This window comes from Anopheles coluzzii, chromosome 3 (genome assembly GCF_943734685.1).
Source record: "Anopheles coluzzii chromosome 3, AcolN3, whole genome shotgun sequence".
Classification (NCBI taxonomy): domain Eukaryota; kingdom Metazoa; phylum Arthropoda; class Insecta; order Diptera; family Culicidae; genus Anopheles; species Anopheles coluzzii.
The window spans coordinates 10151820-10164091 of record NC_064671.1 but is presented as its reverse complement, the minus strand read 5'-3'; the positions used below and the strand labels follow the sequence as shown (position 1 = coordinate 10164091).

General features: G+C 47.1%; 1 protein-coding gene across 2 annotated transcripts in view; it reads right to left on the bottom strand.

Annotated features, from left to right (window-relative positions):
* Positions 1–12272, bottom strand: part of LOC120956824 (streptococcal hemagglutinin-like) — a 65913-nt gene that overhangs the window by 19450 nt on the left and 34191 nt on the right. For both annotated transcript variants that reach the window (XM_040378576.2, XM_040378578.2), the window contains exon 3: positions 9628–9760. The gene's annotated coding sequence lies outside the window, so the exon portion shown is untranslated. The remainder of the gene's footprint in view (positions 1–9627; positions 9761–12272) is intronic.

The following is a 12272-nucleotide window of genomic DNA, read 5'->3' as shown; positions in this document are numbered from 1 at the left end:
GGCACATTCCAAACGGTCAGTTGCGTTAAAAGTGAAACGATTGCCCGGCAGCGAAGCGATAGTGGAGAATGTTTAAAGTTTTGCTGCAGTGGATGAGATGAAAACAATAAAAACTAACACGTGGGTTTTGTTGTCTTTTTGACGAACATAAACCATCTTTCAAAGTAAAAACACGCTTCAATTTGTATGCACTATTTGTTAGGATAGTTGTTGGTACATTCCACTGGATGTTTTCTAACAGAAAACGGCCCAACAGATGATTGACACACGTTTTCGAGCTGGTTGCTCTGTGTGATAAGCTTTTTTTTTTCTCTCCTTCGATGACTTACCGTTGGATAACGGACAGATTGCATAATGAAGGAGGGCCTTAGTGAGGCAGGAGCAATGGACCGCCTTTTTAACATATCCGGAAAGGACAATGCACGCTGGCGGTACATTTTAACACGTTTTACCAGTTACCGTACAGTTCAAGCCCGGGCCGATAGAAAGTGAAAGAGAAAACAAGTAAACTTTATTTGACACCGACACGTGGGATACGGAACACCTTTTGCGGGATAAGGTCCCTTCGCCTGCTTGGGTCCGTGGCGAGGTGCAGATAGATGCAAGTCCCTCAAGTAAATGCCTTTCACCGCCTAATGCCTGGGTGGAAAGCGATATTATTTACAATCAGCCCTGCAGCAGCACCACACACTTCGTACGATGAAGGGAACATTTTAATCGTTTGAAGTACGTGGACGTTTCTATGTAGGAGAAGTCAGCGAAGTCAACGGCTTTGGGAAGAAAAGTATGGTGCAGTACAAAGCAGTTTGACAACACTGATAGACACATTAGGGTACAAAAGTAAAAAAAACGCTCCAGACAGTTCCAATACATGCTGTTCCATTTTCAAAGTTGCAATACAGCCTACCAGTTCCCCCAGCAACTCCGTGGGTAGAGGTTGGTCCAACGCTCCCAATCATAGCTTAGATTGGCAGGCATTATGCGATTGAATCGCTTTTGTGCAGCAACTTCACTGCAAAACAGAAACTGACCAACGACAAGAGATGCAAAGCGACGTGAAACGACGAGAAGTTATCGTGCCAAAGTTGCGCACGCCACACAAAGTTGTGCAACCGTCTGTGCCAGAAGTTCACTGAACCGATTGCTGGTTTGCAGATTTTGGAAATCACCTTGCCCCCGGGGTTGCCCCAGCTGCCAACGGACAGGGGTCCAGATGGCCAACCGAGCAGCAGCAGCAGTCTCCACGGGGAGTTTATTAAATGGACAGCAGAAAAAAGAAAAAAAAGCACACGCCTTCCAGACATTCCAAGGATTTCTGGGCGAGATCTGTACGCTCCATTGGCTCCACGGGAGGGAGGCATATTGGAAATTGAAACGACCGATCGGATCTCGTTGGCGTTTGAACACGCTTGGAAAGCTAGATTTTCTTCATTGGCATCGGCTTGTGTTTATGGGCCTCTGGCTGGCATCGTACATGAGTCCGCTCACTCGCTCCCCGTTCTCTAGTCGACCATTAGCAGCCGGTAATGAACATTGCAATTTTACGATCGCTTCAGCTTGATCGTGTCGCCATTCGGTAAAGCGATCTCCATTTGGAGCTTCAGTGGCAGATCTTTGCCAAGCACTGATAAGGCCAGTCCAGTAATCGCAAGAAGGGTTAATGGTGGTAAAGTTAATTGACTTCCACTTGGGGGAAAGTTCGAAGATGTCTGCGGCGATGCGGCATTCGTCGCCAAGCAATTCAGTAGCAATACAGTAGAATTGTCCGCCGATCGTTTGCAATAATTCGCGGAGTCTAATTGCCTTTTTGCTTATCGCACGGGAGGCGACTGCCGTCTGCCAGATGAACTGTGGCCGCGCTAATCAGGCGCGCTCTGAAATAAGAAGCTCAATGCAGATGGTGGCCCTTGCTGTCTGGGGAGATCTTGGGGAGAGAGAGAGAGAGAGCGATAGTGACCATGCAGTTTGGGAGTGATAATTGGCGAATAAGCGATCGAGCAGAACGGGAGCCTGCTGTCTCGATTAAGCAACCATAAATTGCCAAAAAATTTGGTTGTCCTCGCTTTATCAAGCAAAATTGTACGCAAATGGGTTCTTTAGGACCATTTTTTTTCAACCAATTCAAGCAGTTGATGGGAAAACTGAAAAAGCCAAGTCAAGTTAAGCAGTTGGTTTGAGCGAAACTGTCGGTGGTTACTTCCAAATTGATATTTCAATTATGAAGCTATTAGGAAAGGCTGGGGAACAAAACGGTTCCAGCAGTTTTTGGGAAGCTCATTCTTCTTGGACATAAAAGCTGTTTATTTCCTTAACAGTCTTTCAGCGAGAAGAAGAGGTAACTTTAATATTACCACACGATCGAGAGAACATTGTAGCAGCGAATTTCCTTATACGGTGAGAACCATCGCGCATTAACCTGTCGTAGACAATGTTTCATCGTCGTCGAGGTGTTTGAAGCGCGTAAAAGAAGAGCCCAAAGCGTGATTGGATGCGGGCGCCAATAATTGTTTTAGCAAAATGCCTTCCAGTGCCGTCCATCCGTGGGTTTCTGTTGAATTCTTTCGTCAAAGCACAGCTCCGCCAGGTCGTTACTGCTACCGGTGTTCGGCAGCCTCCGGTAAAGCAGCTCAACGATGAATCTCAGCGATCCGTTCTCACATCTCAGCATCTGAAGGGCAGCGTCTGATGTTGGGATGAACGGGGAATTAGGAAGGTGCGCGTGCGGTTTGGTAATTTGAAAATTGGTCCTCATCAAACAGGCTCAAGCGTTAGGCTGTGTTGCATCGTGCTTGCAGCGAATCGTGGGATGCACGTTTTCGTGAGCCGTGCGCTACCCGATACCCCCTTGATGGTGGAACATTCCAATCGAGCTTCTAGGTCGGCTTTGACGTAGTTATTCACAGGCCACCGTTGAGAACAGATCCATGTGAAGGAAGAAAAGAGGGCTGAAAAGCGTCACTAAACGCGTCTGTCTGATAATGATCTCCGCAGCGTTGGTGGTGTTTGATCCCACTTGATACGCAACCGACCGAAAACGGTTGGTGCGAGGATGGAAAATAGCATCGCAATTAACACCCATAAATTGAATTAGACAACAAGCGGGAGAAAACGATGAAAGTAAAGGTGCGTCTTCGCGACGGCGTGCCGGTGTCGTTACGGTCAATGATAAACTTCCCGTGAAAATTGTGAAGCGTCTAATGAATGTATTATGTTCACTCGTTTTTCCTTTCATCAAAATGAGCGATGTTCGGTGTTCCGTCATGCGTTGCAGTGAATTAAAAAACAATTAAGGCGGAGGGGAAACGGAACGCCTGTTTCAATTGTTTTGGCACTGTGTCCGGGGTGTCGTAACGAGCGGCTACATTTTACACAAAACATTGTTGTTTTACATTGATTGTGTAATAGATTATCCTTGAGCATGGATTAGAAACGATGAAGTATTTTATTCTTGCTTTGACATTGACGCTGATAGAGTTATTCAAATGAACCCATAAACTTGCCATATTCTTCAATAAAATGCGTCTTTTAACTGTGGTTTAGTCTAGCTAGCGATTATGAGCTTCTAAATACCGATAAACCTTACCCTAAGCAACCCACAAATAAAGATTGCCCACACAACAAAGTATCATCTCGAGGGTACCTTCAACCTGTAAACTGTAGGATTATCTGCAGCCCCGCTGAACGCGATGTCCACTCGGCGTGGATTGACTGCCCAAGTACGATTAAGGCCATCGACCATCGAGCACCTGAGGGCATCGGAGGCAGTAAAACAGATTTAGTAACTGCAGAAGCTGACGAAATGCCACGTGAAGCATCCGAGTTCGTCTCCCACCATATGCGCGCCTCGTTTCGGGACAGTTTTGTAGGGGCTGGTTGTGGCATCTTCGTCCCACCACGCACACCATAATTGTAGCTGACCTTTCCCTCCACGCACTCTCAAACACATCCACACACACTACAGTGGCCACAGTAAACGATTTATCTCCGCATGATTTGTACCGGGGTAATTATTGCGTCTGGCGATGGGCAGTGGAATTTCCATGCACGGCAGCAGCAGCAGCAGCAGCCTCACCCGAAGCATAAATGCATCAATCATAAGTGAGGCGTGCGGTGGCGGCGTTGTAATAGTTTACATATTTGTTGGCCCCGAGTAAGGTTGGGTTGGTTGGATGCGTGCCTTTCACGACGAAATTTGGAAGAGCTCGGCTGTTCTGCTCATGATCGCCGTAAGCAGCCATTAAACGGTTTTGTTCAATACGCGGGCGATCATTTTTTGAAGAAATCAAAGAAGCAAAGAGAAGCAACACAAAAGCCTTCCAATGCACCCTTCAAATGGTGTGTACGATGAAGCCGTACGAGAAAATTGAAGATGAGACTGAAAGATTAGAAAAGTAATCACATCACTCGCACCAGCACCAGTCTTGGAAAGGAGGAAGTTTTAAGATCTTCTTTTTTTTGTAATTTTTCTAGTTCCTCAATGCTTGTGCTAGAAAATGGAGGCAAATTGCTATCCAATTACTTGTCCCCACAGGGGGGAAAAGGAAGGTTTCAGTTGGCTCCTAAACGACCCCATTCTAGGGGAACATCCTCGCCGGACAGACCGCAAGCTGGGATGCATGGGGTTCGGTGGTACTCGGTGCCGAAGTAGCTCATAGCCTCGAAAAGGAAGGCATAGGGGGAGAACTGCGTGCAAAACGCGCGCTGAAACTGGTGGCTCAGGGAGAGAGAGAGAAACGCAATATTAGCTTTGTCATTACACTTGTGCTCAAAGGTAATGGATGTTTGTGATGCTTTTGTGGGCATCAATAGCGAAGACCAGACCTTTTTTAAGGCTAGGTCTGGGTGTAGTCGGGTCTAGGTGTGCTCAAGGGCACAGAGGGTTGTAATAGAATGTAAAATTGGGCAACACCGGGGTGCTTACAATAGAATTTGAAAATGGAAGAATTAACAATCAATGACCTATTTCGGATTCCATGCAAGAATTGATTAATTTTATTCAATCAACTTCATCCAAAAGAGGTCGGAATTTGTTTGAAATCAATATTGAAGAACTTCCATCATGAGCAAACTCCATACATTGGAGCCTCGTCGGCAATTTTAAGATAAAAAACCCTCAAAAAGCAAAAAATACATGAAGATATGAGTCGAGCTCAAGTCCGACGCTGAACAAGAACAAATTTCAACTATTGGTAATTTGACGTCAAAGCTATTTTGCAACTCCAACAAAGAAACCAAGCACCTGACTCACTCAACAGATCGTGTAGCAACATGTGTCATCCTGTTCGTGACGCATTCGGTCCACTTCTTAAACCATTCTGTCCACTCTGGCTCGTTTCTTATCCTACCAGACGAGATCTAATTACCCTAACCCTTTTGAAGATGGAAACTGATCGCACTCACCAACAAAAGCACGATCCAATTCTGCACGGTTGGTTTAATCCAAAGCCTTTCTTCAGACTTTACGTTGTGCTCTCCCTCTTAACGTGCTTCATTAGTGCTTCCGTTTTCTCACCCTTGTATTTCACTCTCGTTTTGCGGAACAAAGCACTTTTGGGTCTTTGCTGTCTTTTTTTGTTTTCTTCACTACAGACCGGGTGTTTACCCTCTCTCTCTCGGGTGCGTTATGAGCTTTTAGGGAACGGTTTTGCAAACTTCCTCCGAGAGGTTTTTTTTCGTGTGTTTTGGTTGTGTTTGCACCAACCAGTGTCTATTATTTTATTTGCTTGCTAGAGCGGGTTTCTCTTGCGAGAAGAATCCGTCCTACAAAAAATAAAAAAAAAACCCGCGATGGGATGGTTTAGTTTGGGTGAGTACTGGAAAACTGGAACAGCAGCACCGCCCAACCGAGCATGCAATTTCAATCATAAGAAAACGGTGCAAACACCACCCTTTGCGCAGTAGATCCATAAGCGATCCATAACCGTTTAAATAGCAAAAAAGAAGAAGCACAAAAACGGGCCAGCAACCGTTTTGGGCCGTTTGGCTTCTTTTATTAATTATCCACATCTTATTTCGCTTCCGTCGGTTTGCGAAACGGGTCGACGCAAAAGTGGCCGTCGCCATGGTTTACATCCCCGAAAGGCTACCCTCCATCCGGTCCAGATGGTGCGATATGTGAATGGTGGCAGCTTCAGTGTGTAGAACACACAGCAAAAAAAAAGAGCAATCTGGCTTCCCCACTAAAGTCAGCAGGCAAGAAAATCTCGTGGAAGCATCCTTATATGAGGATTTCAATAAAAAAAATACAGCCCTGTCTCAATGTCCAATCTCTCCAAAAGCATGGGAACTTCAAGGAAAAGGATGTTGAATCATATTTTTTACAAGCAGAAAATTGCACCACTTGGCCATTTTTTTATTTGTGCGCCTCAAATTGGATCTGTTTTGATTTCACTTTTGTGTGTGTGTTTTGTTTTTGTTTGCCTTTCTGTTGCTTGAGCCACGGTTGTCATCTGTTGTTGCACCGGCGAGAGGATCCTCTTCCGAGTTCTCCCCAGCAAAGGTAGGATCATGTTCGGAGCATCACATTAAAAGCATCCGGTTTTTTTGTTTTTACGAGTTTCGTCTCTGGAAGCACACATATGAGTCCCGCTACAGTGTCGTATGGAGCCGTTGAATATGTTTATTTCTTTTGGGTCGAACTTTCCCACAGAAGGTAGTCAATATTTCACAAGAATAAATTGCACCACAAGCACAGCGTTGCAACAAATCAATCTGCTCCAGAAAAAAAAACAGAGCAACATTAGATGTTTATCACAGTCCAGCTCACAGCTCATCACAAGGGGGCCCTAGGGTGGTTGCAAAATATATTGTCCCCCCCCAGGTGACCTTTAACTTGCGTGTGCTTTACTGGAAGCATGTACAGCGGCGGCTCTGTGAACCTGACCGCGTCGCCGCAATGAGCGCAAGGCAGTAAACGATTTATGCGCACACATCGTGTGCACCATCATTTTTTTTTTCATTTTTAATCATCACCATGGCCTTACTGTCTTTTTTGGTGGGCCCTAATTTTTTTTCTCTTTTGCCGCTGGTACTACCTTGGCGTTCCGGTGCCCCATTACACCGGGCGTTACACTCGCCCGAGCACGTAAACGGTGGGAAACTTGGTCAGTTGGGCAGTGTCGCATGACGGTACGTAGCCAAAATGAAAACCGAAAAAAATGAAGACACCGATGACAGAGAGCGTGTTGAACGATCACCCGAATGTGACATCGTTTTGTGCGTTACTTCAAGCTGTACCATAAGACTAAGAGAAAATAACATAAATGTTCATTGCCTTTCGTAACCTAATTGGGCAATGTTTAAAGGAATGTAAACTCCACCCTTAAAAAGAACCTAAAAAATGAGGTGACGATCACCACCCTCACACCCTATCAGCCTGCCTTTTCAACGATGAGCGTTTAGGCGCAAAAAGAAATTAAACTCACGCAAAAGTGCAAACCCCCGGTGCGGTGGGAGTGCGTACTACCCCATCGGAGGTTGAATCATTCATGAGCTCATGAAAAATTAAATGCCAAATTAATTTCCAACCAAAGCAGCAAGCACGCGGTTGGTGCACGCGTCCCGGGAAGACACCTGTCTTGTCATGTCTTGCGCACGTGTAGATGGTGGAGAAAGAAAGTGGAAGAAGGTGGTGTTTGATAATTATGCAAAGCATAATGCATTAACAAGCGATAAACGTGCACGGTTATGATAGTGTTCCATTGTTGTTTTGGGAGGTTTTTGTTTTACTATTGAAGTGGTAGTATTCTTTTATTGATCCATGTAGTAAAAAAAACCAGCAAATCTTTACGATCAATTTCTTGCACCGCGAGAACAGAACAAAAAGGGAATGATTCTCACACAATTTAATAACCATAGTGAAGGATTGAAATGAGGGAAATGCTTCATGCGTACCCCTTTTAACGGTATAAAAGGTAAAAGGTAATAATCATTTATTTTTTTATTGATTTTTTGTTAATTATCAATTCACTTTTGATTCATTTTTTCAAATACCGAACAGTTGAACTCTTTCAACACGTTCTAATGCTCTCTTCGCTGAACGGTAAATTGATTGATTTTTTGTGGCTCAAACCGCACACGTGTAGCAACAGCACACTGCAGACCGCGCATTGCATTCTTTTATTCCTTTATTAATCGACATCGAATGTTCACCTTCACAAGGCAGACCGGTTCAGGCTGGTCGGACACCTGATGAGATCAGAACATAAAGGCCATAGAATGAACGCCGGGGTCCGAAAAGTCTTTACCTCTTCCCAACCCTCTTCCCAACGGCTGACAGAAAAGGAAACAGACAGTTCCACACAGCGCTAGGGCTGAGATATTGTCATTCGAAAAAATGCGATTAAATTCCAACCGTAAAGCCGAGTGCATGTCTGCACCGTACCATCTGACAGTACGTAGAGCGGGGGAAGGTGACGCAAGCATTCAACCACCCCCTTTCTGGTCCGGTGCAGCGTGTTTCGAAACGGGACAAACTTAAATAGACAAACATACACTCTTTTGTGTGTGTGTGTGTGTGTGTTTGCCAGTGCCAGTGTGGGGTGCTTTTGGGAGTTAGCGAGGGTGGTGGTGTGCGAGCATGATCGAGGAATGTATGTTAAACATCGTGCGGCATTGTCGGGGTTGCGGTGGTGTTGTAAACAAGCTCGCTGGCGGGTCTTATGTTTGTTCGCATGAATATTAATCGCCTTGTGTTTCGGAAAACTTACCACCCCTCGCCGTCACCACAAAACGTGCCTCAGATGTTATGTTCTCTACGGACAAGATATTTCGCCCGGTGGTATTTAAAACCGTTTCCAACGAGTGGAAAATGCATAGAACACAATTGAGACAGTAAAAGATCAATCAGTGTGCGTTCGTGCTACATTCCAATACACCGCCCAAGAACCCAAGGGATATCTTTTGAGGGATATTCGTTTCGAGGGTACATTATCGCTTCGAGGAATTCTAACACATCGTCCGGCACGTCGCAGACGGGAACGTGATCTGAAAGGGAAGAAAACTGTACGCCCGCTCGCCTCGATAATGTACGTCCAATTCCGATAAGTAACTTCCTAATGGACAATTTATTTCCCGTTCGCACTGGTAGACCCTAGACATGGACCCCCGAGGATCCGATTATCGCACCACGGCGTCCCCGAGACAAACTTCGAAAACCACCGGCAGACACTATAAAACAAGGAAAACGGAGCTGTCTAAGGAAGGATTTTGAGCCTTTGACCCGTTTGTATGTTGCTTGCAGCTACCTGCAACTTCGGCCGTAAGGCAGACCGCCAGAGAAGGGTGCCGTTTTTGCCAAAGCCAAAGGTGTAGGCGTCGGTGCGCGGCCACCTTCCATTAAAGCGCTATCTCTGTTGTTACTAAACATTTCAATTATCCTGTCGGGCAGACAGCCGTGCTAGCCCTATTCCCGCTGGGTAATGGGGTAGGTGGGTGGTTTAAGCCGTCATGCTCGTGCGGTGTCACTTCAAAGCTGACGGGACCATTTTAGGCGATGCACGTGAGTTGCATGAGTCTGCTTGTAATGCATTTTAGGATTTAGATGGATGACTACTCTGAGGTTAGTCGCTTAGAAGTCGCTGCTAGAAGTAAAATAATAAAATATCGCTCCAAAACACTACCACTTACATTCATACTATCCGGATCCGCACGAAAAGCGTCGCTCCATACATGCGCTGCGCGGTGCTGTTTGCCTTCACCACGGACTGCTCCGGCTGGGTGTCACACGACCCTCTTTCGGTGATGCAATCACTGCAGTGTCCTAAAGCGAGAAAAGCAAAAAAAACGCACACTAAATTTGTACAACAATTTGCCGGTGACAAGTTGATGGAGGCTGGAGAAGATGAACCACCGATGCTGATGCTGCAACCACGGGTCCCGCCAACAGTGCACGCGACACGCCGCAGCAACCTCGCGCGCAGATAAACAAACTGCCCATTATGCGCAATCATGTGGCCCCGGTTTTTCTTGCACGCGCTGCACTTACACGAAACATCGCCACGAACGAGGGCTTTTGCAGGTCGCAGTGAGTGTATATGTTGTTTTGCGTGCCACCACTGTCACCAGCCAACCTAGACGAATTCGCTTTTCATTAGACGCCCGGTTTGGTGTCTCAAGTTGGCAACGAGCCAGTGTTCCAGAGGAACTTACGCGTTACGTTTCGCCCTACACATTGCTTGCTTAGGCAGCGCTCGCTGTAAAAGGGAAGCCAGAACCAGTTCGGCTGGCAGATCCGTTACAGCGGCTGCGAGTGCACAGTTTCCTAACCTGGGCTGCTGGACTGCTGCTCCCCCCTTTCCACGCCAACGGCGTAATCAAATCGAGCTTGACCACCGCGGTTAGTGTTTCGCTTTCGTTTGAACGGTTTCGTTGCGTAAGCGGCTGCCGCTGCTCGGAACGACGACGACACGCCGCTTAAGCAGGTCGGAGGCCACGTTCTTCACCACCGCCGCGGCCGTTCGGATCGGATGATTAACGATGGGAACGCACGGGGCAGTAGGGCATACGCGAGGACCCAGAAATTCGTGTGCGGCGGCAGATTAGCCCATGTTGGAATTTGGAGCTCGACAGGCGGTCCATCCAACTGCCATAAGTTGTCGGCATGTGATTCGATGCGAAACTTTATTTGCCTATCGCGCGGCGCTGGCATCGGTCGTAAAATGCATCGCTTACAACTGCAATTGATAGCCGGTTAAGGTTAAAGCGATTGCTGACCGCGCTGGTTGGTCAGTAAAATCGATTCTGGACGTTATGTAAAAGCCACCTTCTCATCGAGTGGTGCTCGAATACCGTTCACATTTGCTTCGGATTGATTAACACAGAGCGAGCAGAGGTAAATGTTTTTAACCTATTTAAACGATAGCTTTATGAAGTGAACCCAAAAAAAGCACACTCCTTTTAGGTATGGAGTGAACCGCAACACAATTCACACAGCAAAGCTCACTTTCTAACCGTCAGCATCAATCAGCTACAAATCCCGACCTAAAAATAAAAGTACGCCAGCGAAGCACAATTTGGCACACGGAACAAGCTGTGACGCCATCTGCCATCACGGCCGTCTCCCAGCGTGCGATGCAAAGCGGCTACAGTTGAGGAGGAATCGTTCGGAATCACCTCTTCATTAGCCATGATCGGTCCACTTAGTGGTGACGATCGGCGTCTCTTGTCTCGCTTTCGCCGGGTCTTCTTCAACGAAAGTGATGACGGCAGGGCGAAACGATCCCACTGGCAGCAAAAATCTAGCGCGATCGGTACGAAAGATTTGTGCGATCGGCAAGCGACGAACCTTCGCACACACATCCCCCCAGACCCGTACTTCGGCGCACTTCCGTGTGAGCAAACAATGGGAATTGAAACTTCGTATGGGGCGTAGGTAAGATTTCCCTCCGAATAGAGTTGCTTTAAGCCAGTGCAAACAGCCCCAGCTCCAAACATAAGCATAAATATTGGCCACCGGTGTTTGGCGTTGGGCGGAAATCGAACCACCGACGGGTGTTGTTGGTGAATTAAATGGTGCAGGCAAAATGGTGAGAGCTTTTTATGTTGTTCATTCCCCATCACCAACACCGGGATGTTTCTATTGTTTTTAAGTGGCTCCAGCGAAGATGGTTCGCTCGCAGCACATCGTGCACGTTTAGCATAGTTTCGCAGTACAGCAACCGATACAGAGAATGTGACCGGCCTAGGCGGGCAGCGAAGAAGGTATGTAATGGGCATCTGCTTTTAACAATGCCGCCGCCGACGACGTTCGACAAACATTAGCAAATGGGAACAACAAAGTTTTCAGCAAAGCATCACGAGCTGCGGTGGCGCGGTTTCGAGGCGGACCTGCCGCACGATTAAAAGGGCGGCATCGGGGCGGCTCGCTCGCCTTCATTTGCAATTTTGTGCAAATGTAACGTTAGTGGCGAGAACGACGCCCATGGCCGGGGTGCATAAACAGGTGCGCTGGATCACGGAAGCGGTAATGAAACGTCACTCTTCAAGCATCGCCGGTGGTCTTCAAAGAATAAAAAGCCGCCCTAAGCTCTGGTGGACTGGCCGGGCCGGGTGCCTTCTACCGCGACCGGTCTCTCGGCAACAAACTAGGTGGTTGTGGCCAGTGCGGGTAAAGAAAATCATAATTTCGCTCTCCGATAAGCGTGCTGACTGGGTGTGGTCCGGTGTCGTTGATTGCTAAACGGGTCCTCCCGGTCCTTTCCGGCGGGCAGAGTGTAACAAGCTTCATCTTAAGCTCACGCAACACGCAAAGGCAAACACGCGGGGCGGCTACC